Raw genomic sequence first — 12,899 nt, forward strand, 5'->3', positions numbered from 1 at the left:
CGCGCGCGCGCGCGCAGTGGTTGTATCGGACACTGTACACACACATGCTTTGCGAAAGTAGCTGGCCTGGAATTGTTTACCTGGGCTGTACATGGCGGCGCAAAATTGTATATGCCACTGTTTGTTGTGTTGCGGCGGTAGCTAGAGGAAGCATGCCAGTGGGGTAACAGTGAGAACGGTGGCATGTGATGCAGGTGTCGCTAGGGGGTGGAGGTGTGAGGTTGCGTGTTTTCCCATGTACTGTAAGTAGATGGGAAATGCACTAATAAAGTAATTATTAATTTTTAATGTGGTAACCAAAAAGGGCTTTGTTAAGACCTCCATATTATTATGGTCAATGCCTGTGTGAAAAGTGAGTGATTGGTGCAGGCAGTGAGAAGCTAAAACAGTGTTTCTGACACATTCGGACAGAGTTAATAATAGTATATATAATATAAAATAATATAGTAGCCTATTATAGTATGATGATATATGATGATGATGTTGTAGGCGATCAGCAATGCCGGTAACCAGTGTAAAAATAAATGTAGGCCTATATCTGAATAATTGTAACTGTATGAAACGGTGTCATATATATATAATCCCATGAGGAAGTCTCAGACGACAGTATATAATGCATTTCACAATAACATCAATCAATAAAAAAACATATGGATGTCTGATTACCGTATTATAAATCATAATGGGTCTATATAGGCTATAGAAAATATTTGTTTGAAAACTCCAGACACAGGCACTTCTTGATTACAAGTCATACTACGAAACAAACACGACTAACATTCAGTTTTTCCTTATAATTCATGCCACATTATGATGATTTTAAGCTCTCCACAGAGATGGCTAAATAGCTGGACCCAATTATAACCACATATTAGGTGAGGTTCCATACACCCTTGCTGTCACTTTGTCTTTGTCTTTGTAGGCCCACATTGGAAATTTTATGAATGCATTTATAGATAATATTTTTCTGTAATGAGTCTCTTTGCACCCCCTTCCCCCTCACTCACTCACTCAGAATGGAAATAAGCTCTCAAGCTTTATCGTGTTTTATTACAAACCAATATGTACATTATACATACTGTACAATACATGTACATTGTACATACAACAATGTAGACAGAAAAGAATAATAATAATAAACAAACGCTCCTTACACCCAACTGAACGAAAGTGGGTAGAACTAATAGAACTGATGAACACAGTCTTTCTCAGAGCCCTGTTCTGTTACTAGTGGGGCTGATTTGTCACTTGGAGCGTACGTTCAGCAGCAGGCATTCAGCGGCAAATGCTGAATGCAAAGTCTGTGACTCCCAGTGCCTCCATAAGATCCCGGGCCACCTTAAAACAAAACAACACCAATGAAACTCAAACATTAATGATCAGCGTGTCGTCAATATCAAAATACATCAATTAATTATTCACTATGGCCCCTTTTCCACTGGTTGGTTGTTGGTTCCCAATGGGAACCGGTTCAGTTCTTTTTGGTTTTTAGTCCATGAGCCAGGGCTCCAAATTGGAACGTTAATTATGAATTGTGTGTGCAAAACCATTATTAGATTATCACCATGAAACTTCCCCAATTGAGTACTTACACGAAGACAATGATTTATTGTATTACAAACTTTACATGTTAAATATGCAAATGAGGCATTATGTAGGAAAATATGCAAAATAATCGAAAATATGAATATGTGTGACTGTTTTGGTTTGTTTTTATATTTATCATCGTCTCTGCTCTGCTGCTGACGCTATTTCCGGTTACCTTTACCGCACAGGGCGCACAAATTTGAATTTCTCCGGTCAGCCTGACTGTGTGTTGTTGTTGTCAACATGGCTCAGAAGAGAATGAGTGATTTCTTTGGTGGGTCCAAGCCCAAATCAAGTCTAGTTCATGAACCCTTCATGAGCACCAGCAGCAGTGTTCAGCAGGGGACGATTGCTAACGTTGAAGAGGGCATTGTCGTGGAGTTGTCGTCGTCGGAGGAGGACAATAATAAAAACAACAACAGCAGCAGCAGCCATGAGCCAGGTGACTACCGTTATTACCCTCACGTACATAATGACATTCTGGACACGTAACACACGTTGAATATACAGTAAAGGCCATGATGAGGGAATTAACCACCCCGGAGCGCAAGAGCACATTTGGGGTTTAAGGTAAAGCATTTACTATTTAACTATATTATTTCTCTAATAGTCACTATTGCAGTGAGAAATAATATAGTATTTACTAATTACTATGGCCGCCGTGCCAACTGAACTGCTGAATGCTGCTGCAATTTAATGTTAGATATTAGATTCTGACGGGGAGGGATCTATGATGAATGATGACGATACAACACCCGGGTCGCCGAGCCCAAGCGCGCTGCGCTGTCAGCTCGTCTGTTGTATAATAGGGCTATAAAAATGTATATGTTTTATTTTGATATCGGTGCCTTGACAATGTCATGTGTAGCCTAAATAGGCCTATGCCTTTTTATGATGCATTTTGTCAGTTTGTTCATATAACTGTGTGGAGAGGGAAAGTAAAAGCCACTTTTCCGTGTGAAAATGCGCGAAAACGTGCGTGCACGAGGCACATGCACGTGCTAACGCGCGCACCCCCTACTAGACGCTCAGCCCCTGCTAGTGTAAAGTACTTCCCGCGGGCCTGGACTAAGAACCAAAAAGAACTGAACCGGTGGAAAGGGGGTCTATGAGCAACCTGAGGGAGAAAAGAAGAACAATTGAAAAACAAACCTGCTGTCCCTCCTCAATACTCTGGTCAGGACGCATCACAACCTAACGCAGAGAGAGAGAGAGAGAGAGAGAGAGAGAGAGAGAGAGAGTGAGAGAGTGAGAGAGAGAGAGTGAGAGAGAGATAAAGACAAAAATCCAATCACTCTCAGCCGTAATTATGTTCAAGCTGCATGCATCCAATACAAAGTTTACATTATGTTTAGGTCTGTCACAATGACATCACCTTAACGCAATTATTTGAGACGATTATTTGTCATAATTGAATAAATAAATCTGTTGAATTCATACATTTTCATGCAGTGCGTTGTGTAGATTAGCTATTTCTAGTATTCTATGAAAATATATAAAAATATTAACCCATATTGGGAGTTTTAAGCATTATGTTATACTTTAGCTATTGAAAAGTACAAAGATCTACAAGCTCATAGCGCGGCACAGAGTGCCATGCTACGAGCTTGTAGGTCTGCTATTTTTGAAAAATCGTGAAAATGTGGCGCAAATCTTTGAATATATTCTTTCAGAGCGTTTTTAACTCAAATATTTGCTTCTGGGGGTGTCTCTGGAACAACATATTTTCAGATGGGGGTCGGCGGCCAATTACATATAATTTTTGGGGTCCTTGACATGAAATATGAGAACTACTGACATACTGTAGAAACCTTTAGGATTTAGAAGACTTTTCTTTATAATCGTTCTCGGTCGAGAATCGAGATGGGTTAAAATTGCATCAGACAGATGCATTATCACTTGCACAACGGGTGCAGCCACACGGGGGCGTGTGAAAACCTCTCAGAGCTTGGTTCTATTTTGGAGTGTCGATGCGTGGCACAGATGACACTGGTGACACATGACACACTTTGCTAACTTTAATTCATGTGAGTTAGTGCAAAGCACAAAATTAACCTCTTTTTAATTTTCAAAATGGCCAAAATAGAGGGAAAGAGATATTATAATCATCTATGTCTATCGCCAAATATGGAGTACAGTATATGCAGATGTCAGAACATCATTGTGATGTCAGAACAGGCCAGCTCCATATATGGAGATATAGGGGTGATCAGGTCCAGAACCCGGGAAGAGGCTTTTGTGCTGGTTCTGGACAACCGGCTATCCGATGGACTCGACATCAGGCACTGCACTCCCTGTGGGGCTGTAGAATGCATGTGTCGAATTTGAAGTGGGTGGGGTTCCAGATTACAGACGTACGTACAGAGACGTGGTGCATTTATAGATATAGAGATGACTAATGTGTTGTGACTGGTAGCTCAGTGTCTGTGTGTGTTATCTGTTAGGATGAATGTGAGTCATGATTGAATTAAATATACATTCTGTCTTCACCTCATGACTCCAACACTGATTTTGACAAAGTTCCAGATTTCTGAGGTAACCATCTGAACCTCCAGCTCCATAGTGTTACTGTGTGTGTGTGTGTGTGTGTGTGTGTGTGTGTGTGTGTGTGTGTGTGTGTGTGTGTGTGTGTGTGTTTATTACCTCCAGCTCCATATAGTGTCCCTGCCACAGTCCCTTCACTGTGTCCAAATGAACCCTTGTTTGACCGATCAGATAGAGATGCCTCTCCTTTCGCACCTCCCCTATAATACCGTGGGCATCAGACAGCACCTTCTACACACACACACACACACACACACACACACACACACACACACACACACACACACACACACACACACACACACACACACACACACACACACAGTTAAGAGTGTTTTTCAAACCTTTTAATTTTAAGGTTTGTATGTATTAAAGCTGCAAGGAACCCCATAATGCTGAGTGTAGAAATGGAACCAAATGGACCCGTATTTGGTTCCTAATAAGGATGCTATGATATACAGTATGAATATATCGATATAGCAATTCTAAATTGGATTATTGACAAACAATCAGCACCTTGTTCCATTGAATGTTATTGGTTATCAAAGTGGGTTCCTTTATAGTGGGTTCTAGTAAATGGACACTTCCAGGTCTGTAACAGTGAGACTGTACAAGTGGAACCAAATGGACCCATAAGGGGCAGACTTGTGGGGGTCCTTGAAATTAAACCATTTCAGAACCACTAGTGTGTCACTCACCTTCAGGTCGTCAGGGTTCTGTGTGGGACGAGACAGTTTTGGTCCATCTGGACGTTCGTAGAACATCAACTGTCCTGTGCCATCCTGGTACCCAGACAGATGAGAGTGAGAAAAATACACACATGTAAAGGCAATGTTATGGATTTGATCGTGTGTGTGTGTGTGTGTGTGTGTGTGTGTGTGTGTGTTTGATTAATTGATTGAAATATGTATTTCAAGCACAACTCAATACAAAGACTGTTAACTGTGAGTAGACGACCCAATAAAGCATTACACTTGTTTACAAGAGGGTCCACCTTGTTCAATTCATCAGGTGTGTGTGTGTGTGTGTGTGTGTGTGTGTGTGTGTGTGTGTGTGTGTGTGTGTGTGTGTGTGTGTGTGTGTGTGTGTGTGTGCGTGCGTGCGTGCGTGCGTGCGTGTGTGTGTGTGTGTGTGTGTTTAAATCCATATTTAGGTAATTACTTTTGACCCGGACTTGGAATTTTGAAGCAGTAAATCAACTAGGATTTAAAAGGGGCTGGTTACTGTGAAATGGCACAATATTTACGTTTGCCGATGTGTTGCCAATCGGTGATCGTCAATACACAAAACCATCATAAATAGAATAGATAGGCTATAATGTAGTGTGTAGTGTGTGTGTCAGTCACCATGAAGTCTTGCAGTTTCAGTCTCCCGTTGTTGCAGTTAAAAAAGGTGTCATGTTGTCTGATGACGGTGCCCTCTGATTGGCTGAGCTGACGAGCCTTCTCAGCCCATAGCGTAGCGTCGATCACTCTGGCCTTGATCTCCACCTTTTTGCCACGTCTGTTTGTAACAATGGTACATTTTCAACTTATTTTTACAGTAAAATGATTCAAAACTTAAGGGAAAAGGATTTTATCAATGTTTTTGCTGAACAGAACAGAAGAGGTAGGAGTGCACACCAGTAGTGGGGAGGTGCTGACCGCAGGAGATAAAACTTGAAAAAAGGGAAAGAGGCCGCACATTGAACTGACATTTCGGCAAACAGGATTCCTTTTTCAAGGTATCATACCCTGAAGAAGGAATCCTGTTTGCCGAAACGTCGGTTCAATAAATAATTCTTGCATCGTGACGAGTTGTGCAGCCTCTTTCCCTTTTTTCAAATCAATGTTTTTGCTAAAATTGTGGGAGACTTTTGGTTGCTAATCACTGTTAATCAAGCCTTTCGTTTTTGACTCAACATTCTAGAATACCTCAGAGGAACATTGTTCTGTGAGACTGTCGATTATTCTGACCTGAGATATTCTAACCAGTTCATTTGTCTGACGTGCTCGGGAAGCTTGAACAGTGCCAAGTCGTAGGCGTCCTGGGATTTCTTCAAGAGGTCGTCTTTCTTCACTTTCAGCATTTCAAGTCTAGCTGTCACTTGACTGTCAAAGTCTTGAAGGAATTCTTCCACCTTCTTCATCTTGACATCTTTTATCTTTTGCTGTTTGGTTCTATTTTTCCTTGGAGCCATGGCTGTGTAGTGTATATCCACCATAAACAACTACAGTCAGGCATTTAACCACTTTGAACATATCACTATTTTTAGCACTATTTTCTGGGGGGTCCCCAGTTCAAATATGATTATTTTGCACGGTCACAGCCTGAAAAGGCTGAAAACCCTAACTCTATGTGATGGGTCATAACTACTATTCAGTGTTTATTCCAGCCTAGTAAACTATATCTTATCAATCTCCTCTATAGTTATAATTATAGTTATGTAACGCAACCTAAAACATTGATAAAAAGGCAGTTAATAAACAGTGATACTTATACTTCTTCTGGTATAGGGTTTCATATCAAAAATATATATGCTACTTTCTGAAGTCTTGTGGCTATAGAGGAGACATTTACAGGTGGATTTGCATCAGCAATAAAGTCAGGGACAACATTTTAAGCATTAAAAATACTTTTATCCAACATTTGGTGAGAAGCATTAGAACTAATAAGTATTTAGTTATATTTTCAACTGAAGCTGAATAAACATGATGGGGGCATTTTAACATACGTCTACTCAAATCAAAGGGATTATTTCATTTTTGTATATGGTAGAAAAGCTTTAATAGTATGGAATTCGTGTTTTGCTTATTTTACACCAGCTATGCTATGTCATGGGGACACATGCCACCGAATGACCCTGACATACAATCCTGTGATTTAAGGTAGGACCTTTTTGGACACACGATAACCACTGTAAATCACAGGATGTTTTCTAAAAGCCAAAGTAGTAGGGTATAAAATAGGGATAAAGTGGTTAAACTGATTTCATATCAACTAATTTAGCTGGGAACCGAATGGGTAGTGAGTGGACCACCGCACCGACCACCTTTCGGGTCCAAAATGGAACCAAATGGAACTTCCATTTAATTTCGTAATTTTGAAGTGAACACGTTTCAACCACTGTACACTCTGAATGTGTATGTCAATTCATTTCTCACCCCAAATTAACATTGAGACGCTGGGTTAAGACACAGTTCTTACCTGTTTAGTGAAAGTAAAAGCTTCTGTTAATCTGTTCAGAGACGGCGGCGGGCGTATGGGCGGGCAGCGCGAGACTCTCCAATTGATTTAAACGCAGGCGCCTACCGGAAAACACTTCCGCTTCCGAATATTCCTTCCGGTGTTACAGCATAATAATAACAAACACAAACAATGATTATGACAAATGAGGGTGAATGGTTGCTCTTCTGAATGATGTTATATATTTATAACATTTATATATTTACCTGAACGCGTCTTCCTTGTTACTAGAGGAGTAGCATTGGAGACGTCTCGAGTCGGCGTTTTTATACTAGAGGAGAGACAATTCTTACATTATGTAGTGAAACGTCACTACACGTATTGTACCAGTAGGGGGCAGCATCGTACAATATTTGCACCCTGTGTGTACAAAGAGAGAGGGGGGGTTAACCTGTTGTCTTTAGAGATTATGGGAAGGGTTGCATAATACCAGTACTGATTGATTGATTGATTGATTGATTGATTGATTAATTTTTTAAACAACAGCAAAACAAGTAGCAGGGCTTGTTGCCACTGTGGTTCATTGTACTCAATTCATCATCATGACATACAATACATAGGCCTATATCAGCGACAGCAACAACACTGAAAGCAATTGCATTTACAGAAAAAAGTGTGGAGGGGCAGATGATGCCACCAGGCTCCTTCCGTGGAGCTTGTTGAGGAGTGTGTTATTTGCACACACTTGTTTTGAGGACAACCATGTTTTCTAGGTCAGATTTAAAATTAGCTGGGGAATCGAAGTCGGTTGTGGCTGTTCATAGAGCATTCCACATTTTGGTGGCACCTTAGCTGCTGCATGCATAGGCCTGCATACGTGCGTGCTTTGCGTGAGTGAGTGCTCGTGTGTGTTGAGACTTCCCTCATGGAAAAAACAACCAAAAAAAGGTTTATCTATCTCATCTATCGATTTGCCTGAAATGGGTCTGCTGTAGGTCACCCACCCTGCCGAGGACACAGCCAGATACAGTACATGCAGGGGTGGGCTGAGATATTGATCTGTCTTTCTGTCTAAGAGTGTGTGTGTGTGTGTGTGTGTGTGTGTGTGTGTGTGTGTGTGTGTGTGTGTGTGTGTGTGTGTGTGTGTGTGTGTGTGTGTCTTTATTTACCCAGGGTAGTAGCTGAGCACAAGTGCTCATTTTCAGCAAAGCCCTGCACATAGAAACACACACAGGCAGACACACACTTATACTGTTGGCCACTAAGCAGCTGAGCAGTTGAGTTGCTCAATGGCACTTCAGCGGTGTTGGATGAGTGATGACCAATCACTTCCCGACCCAGCTTATTCCTGCCCGTCGGGGGGATCGAACCGGCAACCTTATGCTCCTCTAACCCTTATGCCACTGCTGCCCACTGAGCGTGTGTGTGAGTGTGAGTGTGAGTGTGAGTGTGAGTGTGAGTGTGAGTGTGTGTGTGTGTGTGTGTGTGTGTGTGTGTGTGTGTGTGTGTGTGTGTGTGCGTGTGTTGAGACCTTCCCTCATGGGAAAAACTAAAATCAATAAGGGTCTATCTATCTTCTATCTATATTTTACTTTCTATCTCTCTACCTACTCACCTGTCATCTACTTGATCAATACATCAATGCTAATCACTTTACTCGTCATCAATACAGGTCCATCTGGGTGTTTTAGGAGCATGTTTTTTATTTGTTGGTGAAAAGGGGTCAGCAGAGACAGAGAGATGAATGTTTGGCTTGGGTTTCACACAGCAGACCACCTGTGGAGTCTGGCGGTGTAGAGTAACAACCTTCTCTCAGACAGAGTACGGTTATGCATGGCTATAACAACTAGGTCACCATCAGGTTTTTTTTTTTAGTTGTTTGGATTTTTTGGGAGGCCAAAATCAACGGACCATAGCTGTTGGTCTGGCATGTTCAGCCCATGAATGACTCACAGTGTACTTACACTACAGCTGATTAGTTTTCAAAATCATAGCAGCGTGGCTTGTTATACAAATACTCTATATTCTCTATTTAGAGTATAGTACTCTATATATATATTTATATATCTGTTCACAACATGTTCAAAATGCAGTGTTGTGACATGACATTATAGATCACAGCTGATGGTGTGACTGTGACGGTCACAGTTGGTCAGAGAAGGGTGTAGACAACCACATGTCTGTTCTGCTTCAACACTGATGACCGTGCCCAGGGAGGATAGTATTTGTTTTTTGCAGTATTGCATGTTTTCTCAAGCCAAAGTCAATCTCCGAGGCATTTGTTACATTTCCCTGGCTTGAATCGATCAAAACGAGTTTGATGCCTGTGAACTTTAAACTGACTGCAAAAGTGAAAAGCATTTGCGACATGCCACACATGCCAAGCCTGACCGCAGCCATCTTGACAATGTTATCATCTGCTGGGTGAAAGGGAGCATGAAGTTTGTTTTGTACGGTTCACTGTGGCGTAACCTCACGTCACCAGGCTTTTCAAGCCTAGTTTTCGTTGAATGAATTTGTGTGATCGGGGTGAGGCCTTTCCCCCCTATACTACTAATATCCGATTATAAATCCGGTTGCCAAATCGAGCTGCCGGATCTCGCTAGTCTCCACAAGTTACAATAAAACATGGATGGGCCTAAAATCAAATTCATGTTATTTTTTATTTTAAATATGAGCTAACATGCACCACATCATGGGGTTTATTGGTAGGCCCTATAAAACACCTCTGAACGAGGGGGATATCCGATCTAGACCAAAGGTATGGCAACGCCTTTCCCTTCTGGCTCCTAAAGTATGGAATGAACTAAAAATGTTATTTAGATACTAGATAGCATGTTATGTACAGATTATTGCTTTTCTTTGGATAGTCTACTACTGTTAGATGAATGATAGCTAGGTTCTTAGTTTACTTATGATCCTAGAGGACTATTTCTATACATTTACATGTAAATCAAATGTATACATTGTGTACATTGCTTACTGTAAATCGCTCTGCTAAATGCCTAAATTGTAAACTGTAGACCGAATCATAAAACTGCAAAACGAGTTGATCCCATCCTACTGTGGTGAGTTGGTGACACATGTTCTTGGGTAACATGACCGTGTGTGAGACGGAGCCTCAACATGTCAACTCTCACACCATGAGTTGACAATCACTGAAAGATGTGCATTATGGATATTGTCACCACGGCTAGTGGGAGTTGACCTAAGAACAACCCCCAAGATGTCCTGGCTTGCTTTATGTGTAGTGTGACTGTGTATATGTGCATATGCCCAAGGTTTCAGCCTGAGCTTCAGTGACTTCCATTTTAAAATGGAAGTTGAATAATAAATAATAAAAAGTAATACAGATAATGTGATAAACAATTAGTGGAGGTACCGATCTCTGACCTACTAGGCACTGTGCAAACAAAGTTTGGTGCTGGTCAGGCCAGCAGTTAGCGAAGTTAGCTCTGAACTAATCACTCAAAACAGATGCAGAGCTCTGCGAATGCAAATTCAACACATTTTTATTTGCCTATGGCCGGGTTGCCAGATTGGCTCCGGACAAACACACAGAGACTGTCCCTCTTAGGCTAGACTCCTGTAGAGCTATGGTATTAAACACACCCATTAAACCTTTTAACCTTGTTAACCTTTTGACCCTGTTAACCATTTGACCCTTAACATCAACCTGCAGAAGCAGCAGCACAGGGAATTGAGGGAAATAAGTATTTCGTTCAAATCTGCACATCACATTGTGGTGATATTAATTAATGTAGCCTATGTGAATTTGTGAAATAGTATTATATAACGCAGGTTCTAGCACCGTGGTGCTTAATAGACACAGTACATTGTCTAGTAAGCTACTCTTCATAATACAGAATGGAATGCAATCGAGTACAATAAGGTGCACTACAAGTACACTATAAACTACAATACCTTGCACAATACATAACACGTGTAGAGAGAGATAGAGAGAAGGAATAGTGGGGAGAGAGAGATGGGCATCCTGTTGGCAGGTCCCTAGAGATTATGGGAAAGGTTGGATCACTCTAAATATACAGAAACTCAGTGCCCTCAGTGTGTGTGTGTGTGTGTGTGTGTGTGTGTGTGTGTGTGTGTGTGTGTGTGTGTGTGTGTGTGTTTGTACGTGTGAGAGCATGACCATGGAAGGCAAAGTTATTGATGACCTCTACACACACACACACACACACACACACGTGTGCGCACACACACACACAAACACAGAGAGTTTGTATGTGATTTCTATTTCTAACTATCTCTTCTCTATTTCTAATTTTATCTCTGGCCTTTTAGCATCCTGATAGCCTCTATAATGAGCTTTGGTATATGTATGCGTTAGCATCCTGTTAGCATCTATAATTAGCTGGCTAATCCTCAGCTCCTAAAATGGAACCCAGCTCGTCCAATCGCATGTCTGACCCTCCGTTGCCATGGTGAGCTCATTACCTTGTCAATTACAGGGTGGGTTAATGACTGCTGTGTGTGTGTGTGTGTGTGTGTGTGTGTGTGTGTGTGTGTGTGTGTGTGTGCGCTCTTTTCAGTTTACACAGGAAATTGTTGCTATGGAGAAGACATTCCTGTGGCTGATGGCTGTCATTGTAGTCTTCAGAAACCTTAACCTTAAACATAAATTAACCATGGTATTGTAACAAACCTAATAACCTATGCAGCTGGGAACTGAAACACAGAACGTAACTTTGCATGGCAACTAAGTTTAATTGAAGGAGTTTCACGTTTTTAATTTAGATAAGACAGTAGACACTTAAGAGGACAGTAGATCGAGACCACAGTGGAATGGTTCCCATTCCTTTTAGCTCAAGACGCAAAAGAGAAATTAGACATTTGGCCCGGGACCCAAACAGGTGAAAATAGCAGATCTACAAGGTCATGCTTGTAGGTAGGTGAAATTTACTCGCGGCCCATAAACATCGGTCCCGATCCACTGTGGGAAACAGCCTAGGAACTGAAGACTCTAGTCTAGAGGATAGTAGAGATACTTGGGGAAAGTATATAGGCTACTTAGACTTAAGAGTCTTAGTAGAAACAGGAAGAGGACCGTAGAGAGATGACAGCAAAGATAGAAAGATGGAGGTGGAATGGTACACAAATGGTACACAAACGTCCTATGTTTACTGGTGCACTGCTAAATCTAGCAAAAGTGTCTTGCTGGAACAAATTTCTCCAGATGTGTCTCTGGAGAAAATTGAGTGGCTTGTTTAAAAAGTTTAGTTCAGTGAACAAGGAGATAAAAAGAATCGTTCAGAAGCTGTGTTCACTTTCACTCTTCCATTACACCGTAGCCTAAACAGGAGATGACATGTCTTTATTTTTTTTTGTCTTGGATGACCAGTCATAGCCAGGAGGAGGACACTAGAGACAGGAAGCTGAGGACAGAGACAGGAAGGGCATGGGTCTCTAGCTGAAATTAAACCCGAGGGCACTATCCAGTCAGCTACCAGCACAATCCTGGTTTTCATTTTGAAAGTCCGAAGCAGGCCTGCATGGTTGCACCAACAAGGATTAAGCTTTTTAAATTGCACCAAACTCTAAACTTGTTTTCACTAGGAATCAGATTTAGTTTTAAACCATCCTTT

General features: G+C 41.4%; 1 long non-coding RNA gene across 1 annotated transcript; it reads right to left on the reverse strand.

Annotated features, from left to right (window-relative positions):
• Positions 1–4,236: 4,236 nt before the first annotated feature.
• Positions 4,237–7,379, reverse strand: LOC308310892. The gene is made up of 4 exons (XR_013963558.1): positions 7,318–7,379; positions 5,478–5,634; positions 4,830–4,913; positions 4,237–4,362 (listed from the first exon to the last, which is right to left on the reverse strand). It is a non-coding gene; the product is annotated as an uncharacterized lncRNA (long non-coding RNA).
• Between the last annotated feature and the right edge of the window lie 5,520 nt (positions 7,380–12,899).

The sequence above is a fragment of the Protomyctophum bolini genome (genome assembly GCF_963924005.1).
Source record: "Protomyctophum bolini genome assembly, chromosome: 23".
NCBI lineage: Eukaryota > Metazoa > Chordata > Actinopteri > Myctophiformes > Myctophidae > Protomyctophum > Protomyctophum bolini.